Source organism: Dromiciops gliroides, chromosome 1 (genome assembly GCF_019393635.1).
Source record: "Dromiciops gliroides isolate mDroGli1 chromosome 1, mDroGli1.pri, whole genome shotgun sequence".
Lineage (NCBI taxonomy): Eukaryota > Metazoa > Chordata > Mammalia > Microbiotheria > Microbiotheriidae > Dromiciops > Dromiciops gliroides.
The window spans coordinates 466,591,437-466,597,436 of NC_057861.1; positions in this window are offsets into that span (position 1 = coordinate 466,591,437).

The window sequence follows — 6,000 nt, forward strand, 5'->3', positions numbered from 1 at the left end:
TTCTCTTACTTTTGTCTTGCTAATGGACATGGATGACTCTGAGAGAGTGGGGCTGATGACTTTGTGCAACTTAAATCCAATTCACAAGCAAGTCAAGACATCACCTTGTGATGTCATTAGTCCTTTTTGAATACAAAGAATCATCCACAACATACCTCCAAATTAGAAAACAAAGAAAAATAAGATCCTTCTAATAAATATAGTAAAGCAAAACAAATTCCCACATTGGCTTTGAAGAAAATGTTTGTCTCATTCTCCATATTGAGTCTTTTACCTCTCTCTCAGTGAGTAGTCATTGGTCCTTTGGAATCATGTTTAGTTATTACATTGATCAGAGTTCTTAAGTCTCTTAAAGTTGTTCTTTATATTTGTGTTATTAGTATAAAATGTATTTTCCTGATTCTGCTCACTTCTGTAACAATTGGAATGACGCCACCTGCTGGAGACATACTGTAGAAAAGCTCTGCCATGAGGTGAAGGTCTCTGAGGGCAAGACCATACGTCTTTTCTTTGGTGTCAGGAAGTTTGCTTGTGGGAGGAAGAAGGGGAGCCTGGTGCACTGACTCTCTCTCTTTCCTGAGGACTCTGGTGGAGAAGGGAGCTAGAAATGTTCTCTCCCTTTAATAGATAGATGGATGTAGGCCTTTCTCTCTTTACCAAATTCTTATTCTCCTTAATGCTTAAAAGTCTAACTCTTGTTAAAGCTTATAATTTATTGGCGACCACTCATTAGATATTTTAGACAGTATAGCTAGAATTTTAGCCTTTACACTTCATTCCAATTCTGTTCATACAAGTCTTCTAAGGTTTCTCTGAAACCATCCCTTTCATAATTTCTTATGGTATAATAATATTGGTTGGTTGGTTGTTGTCCTTTGTCTTCAGAGGACCAAAATGGCATTGCTGTGTTGGAGTCAAGGTTTAGTGTTTCCAACTATAGCCAATCACACCAATATGAGTTTGGAAGGCTCTACCACAGGTCAAGCACAAATAGTTCACATAAACATTTGGAGTGAAGATGTCTCTAAATTTTTGCTTCTCACGTTTCTTTTGAGCTACTGCAATTCTTTCCTCATAGAGCTGTGAGAAAATAATTAATAATGCATTTCTTGGGGGGACCCAGAGATCAGTTTCAGTCCCCCCCTCGCTAGAAAGTCCAATTCTTGAGAAACTTAAGCAAATTTTGTCTGGGACAAGCTCAAAGGAACAAAAGAAATGAAAATTGATTCTTTTGTCTAGCCCTGTGAACTAATGGGATCAAACCACACCTAGATACTGGAATTTGCCCTTCTTTTGCATACTCTTCTCTTATGTCATCTGTAGAATTCATTTTTTTTTTTGGTGAGGCATTTGGGGTCAAGTGACTTGCCCAGGGTCACACAGCCAGTAAGTGTCAAGTGTCTGAGGTTGGATTTCAACTCAGGTCCTCCTGAATCCAGAGCTGGTGCTCCATCCCCTGCGCCACCTAGCTGCCCCTGTAGAATTCATTTTAATTTAGACCACCCACAAGTCATGTCAACCAATGGAATTGAATGATGCTAACTGATTAGCTTTGATCAGTGTATAATGACTCACTTCTATCAAAAGAGGATAGAACCCTTGACCATGCCAGGGTTTTGGCTTTCTTGGTGTACTCTTCCTCTTAGAACAGTATAGGTTTTGTAGGGCTTCTGAACTCCCTTCGAGACCACATGCTGTTTCTCTGAGAGATAACATGAGTCTGGGGCTTTTCTCCTGTTTGTGCTGCCACACAGTCAATTCTTTACTGTCATATATGATATTAATTAATAATAAATGCTTATTGCCAAAACAGGTATAATAGCCATTAATACATAAATAGTAATCAATTAATTTATAAAATACACCAGCAAATTATTCTAAACAACACAAAGCCTTCTTTGTGGGCTCTCCATACTGGGAGGTCCTTTGCCAATGTCTCCCAGGTGAGATATATTCATTAGGACCTCTACTCCATTTCAATTAGTATTAGTCAGTTTGATATTTTATATAAATCATATAGGAATAATTAGAAAAGATAGGTTCTTATACTAGGTCTTTACAATAAGCCTCAAAACTTTAATCCAAACATTTACCACTTGTTTACCAGTTATGATGCAACCACAGGAATGCTGACAAAGATATCTCCTTTCTCTTTTGCCCTTATGGGAGTCCTTTGCTCCAGCTAACACTTTAATATTCAGGGATTTGTTTTGGCAAATTATCCAATACTTTTCTGGGTTTAACCTCTAGGGTCCTAAGACAGGTCAACTAGAACCCAAAAGTTGTAAGTTCCCAGAACCAGATGGTTGGTATATCAAAACTCTTGTGTGGGGGCAGCTAGGTGGAGCAGTGGATAGAGCACCAGCCCTGGAGTCAGGAGGACCTGAGTTCAAATCCAGCCTCAGACACTTGACACTTACTAGCTGTGTGACCCTGGGCAAGTCACTTAACCCCAATTGCCTCACTAAAAAAACAAACAAAAAAACTTTTGTTTGTAGCCAGTCTGTTCCCTTTATCTTTAGGGTTTGAGGAATAGGGGTTCCTGTCCTGAAGAATCACTTGGTTCACTCTCCATCAGCCTTAGCAAGAGGTTTCAGGAGATTGAGTCACAGACTTGGTGTCCAGACTCATGGAACTACAAAGGAAGAGCCTTACTGGTGGCACCCTCCTGATTATTTACTGCTATTCACGGTACTCAGACTAATCACCATGGTTTTCAAAGCTGCTATCACTGCAAGCTGCTCAAGATGGCCTTGGTGTGGCCATGAAAGTTACTAAGGACCTTTTCTCCTAATGGTACCTAGCTACAGTTTCTGTTGATGGTGAGGGTCAATAGGGACAAAGCCTCTTGGTACTGTAAGAATACAAACCTTAGTTCTCTGTTAACCCTTTTAGGTACTATTGATAAGGACTCAAACCTCAGTTTATCTGTTAATCCCTTTTTGCCTCCTCCATCACACTCAAACAAGATTAATCATAAATTTGAACAGTCCTTTTTAGCTGAATTGGGTACCTTGCTTAAAAGAAGTTTCAAAATAAGAAAAACATAGGAAATAGTTTAAGAGGAATTAGAATAAAACTTTTGTGAGTTTACATAATTCCACAATTCAGAATTTAAAAAACACTAGCAACACATTTGTTAAGCTTAAAGAAGTTTCAGTTAACCAATCTCTAAATCTGAAATTTTGGGTTATCAATCTGTGAAATTAGTTTTAATATCAGTGTAGAATAAAGGTGTACTTAAAATTGGGATAAGCTTATTGAAGAAATTAATTTTTATTGTTAGAAGGCAGAACAAGGAAAGTTTAGATCATCTTCAGAAAAGAATAAAAAGGGGCAGCTAGGTGGCATTGTGGATAGAGCACTAGCCCTGGATTCTGGAGGACCTAAGTTCAAATCCAGCCTCAGACACTTGACACTGAGTAGCTGTGTGACCCTGGGCAAGTCACTTCACCCCAATTGCCTCACCAGAAAAAAAAAGAAAAGAATAAAAGTGTAATCAGCCTTCATTTACCTTTCTGTTGTTTACTGCTTTTAAACAAGTAACCTGAGGGAACCAAGCAAGTTCTGAGTAGTTTTCTCAAATGAAAGCAAATCCCAAAGTGCTCCCCAAAAAGGGAAAAACTTATTTTGAAATCAGAGAGCAACTGAAGGTAAGTGAACTTTAACTTTAGTACTGCAGTTTAAATCAATTATTTAGGTAAATTAAAACAGCAAAACTTGTATTGAAATCAATTATCTAGTGAAAATAAATTCAAAATTGTATAAATAAGGCTATAGTAAGTGAGGAAAAGAATTATTGAAGATAGAATTAAATAAGAATATATTAATATAAAATTTATATCTATATAACTGTTACATATTCATATATTACATATTTATATATGAATGAATAAATTGAGCATATGCACACCTGATAGAGGGTGATCAGTCTAAAATACCAAAATTTTGAGAGAAAAGCAAAACTTACAAACTATTTTAGAGCAAAAATCATAATATAGGCTGAAATAAGAAAACACAATATTGTATGAAATAATTCATTTGAATCCCTACTCTATTCTCATCAGTATTAATCAGTTGGATATGGTTATGGGGAGTGATTATAAGTTCTGTATATTAGGCCCCAGAGCTGTGAACTGCAGGTTGTAAGTTCACTTGCCTAATCATAGGAAGCTAACCAGAGGCCCTCCACTCTTGTTTTTCCTTGTCATGGTGACTAAGCCCAGTGTGGTGAAGGTGACTCAATTACATGGAAAGTCCTCCAACTTCTTTTTGTACCTCTGCACTACTTTCTTTTGTCCAACATAAGTAAGTTACCATTTCATGACCATCTAGCCAGTGGAGGTACTCCCTGCTTTGCCCAACCCATAACCCTGCTGACAACCATTTTTGCTTATTTTAGCTTATGTCAACCAATGGAATTCTGTACATTGTAAAGCTGCTTTAGAAGTCTAGGTAATAGGGGCAGCTAGGTGGCGCTGGATTCAGGAGGACCTGAGTTCAAATCCGGCCTCAGACACTTAACACTTACTAGCTGTGTGACTCTGGGCAAGTCACTTAACCCCAATTGCCTCACCAAAAAAAAAAAGAAGAAGAAGAAGAAGTCTAGGTAATAGATCTTGTATCAAATTGTGTAAAGATAAGACACTGAAAGAAGGGGCATTTCAGATCATGAGAAAGACCTGAGATCCATTTTATTGGAGGGGACCATGGACTATTTAATAAAATACCATTGGCTCAGAGTTCTGCCTCAATCTCTTTGTAGGTTGGACAATTTTAATCCCCACGTTAATGGTACCCCGAGATGGGGCTGTGATGCGTGGGCCTCAACCTCTTTAGGTTGGCCCCTGCAAGGGACCCGAAAAGGAAGTTCACGCTGGGTTGAATTTTCACTGATGACTCTCCCATGGAAACCAGTCCTGGGAGGTTGGACTCCCCTCACTGTCTATACCCAAATTCTCTGAGCCTGAGTTAAGCCTTTTCGAGATTGGTGAGTATATTTTGGTTTACCCTAAATTCATTTTCTTTAAGAAGGATCCCATGCTAATCCACTGTTGGTGGAGTTGTGAAAAGATCCAGCCATTCTGGAGAACAATTTGGAACTATGCCCAAAGGGCTATAGAACTGTGCATACTGTTTGATTCAGCAATACTACTGCTAGGTTTATATCCCAAAGACATCCCCCAAAAGAGAAAAAGATCTATTTATACTGTAAGGAATTAATTGTGATTTGGTGTTTTTCATAACCCCATCTTTGCTTCATCATGGTCAGACTGAAAAGATGCAAGTTTTAAAAGCCTAAGAGAAGATGGGTGTGTACTTTAAGAGATTATGGAACAAACAATACAAAGAACATTTATTGAGTCAAAGTATCAAAACTAAGTAATGAAGCCCCATCTGGGAGTTCCCCCACACCTACATGGGCCTGGCCAAATTATAATGGAGACATTCCAGGGGGTATATTGAACCAATTAGAGACTCAGATTGGTTAAGAACCACCCTTCCTGTGAGAGAGGCAGGAAATGGGGGAGAGTACTCAGGGAGGGACAGGGAAGGAAGGTAGAGAGAGAGAGGAGCTGGGTCTTTTGATCTTCGGACCTAACCAGGAAACACTGCAAAGCTGATTCTCATTAGAACTACAGATGGTGGTGGTGAATTTCTGCTATTGAAGCGAGGCTGGCTCGTTAAGCCAGCTGAGCTGGAAACAAGTTTTGGGTTTGAGTTAGTTTTTGCCAGAGCAAAGCTATTATGAGTAGCTGAGGAAGTAGAGCTTATTTGAGGTACCTGGGGCCTTTTTGTGTGTGTGAGGCAATTGGGGTTAAGTGACTTGCCCAGGGTCACACAGCTAGTAAGTGTTAAGTGTCTGAGGCCAGATTTGAACTCAGGTCCTCCTGAATCCAGGGCCGGTGCTCTATGCACTGTGTCACCTAGCTGCCCACCTGGGGCCTTTTTACCCTAGAGATTTAGATTCTAACCATCTGGGAAGTGGGTCTTATTTTT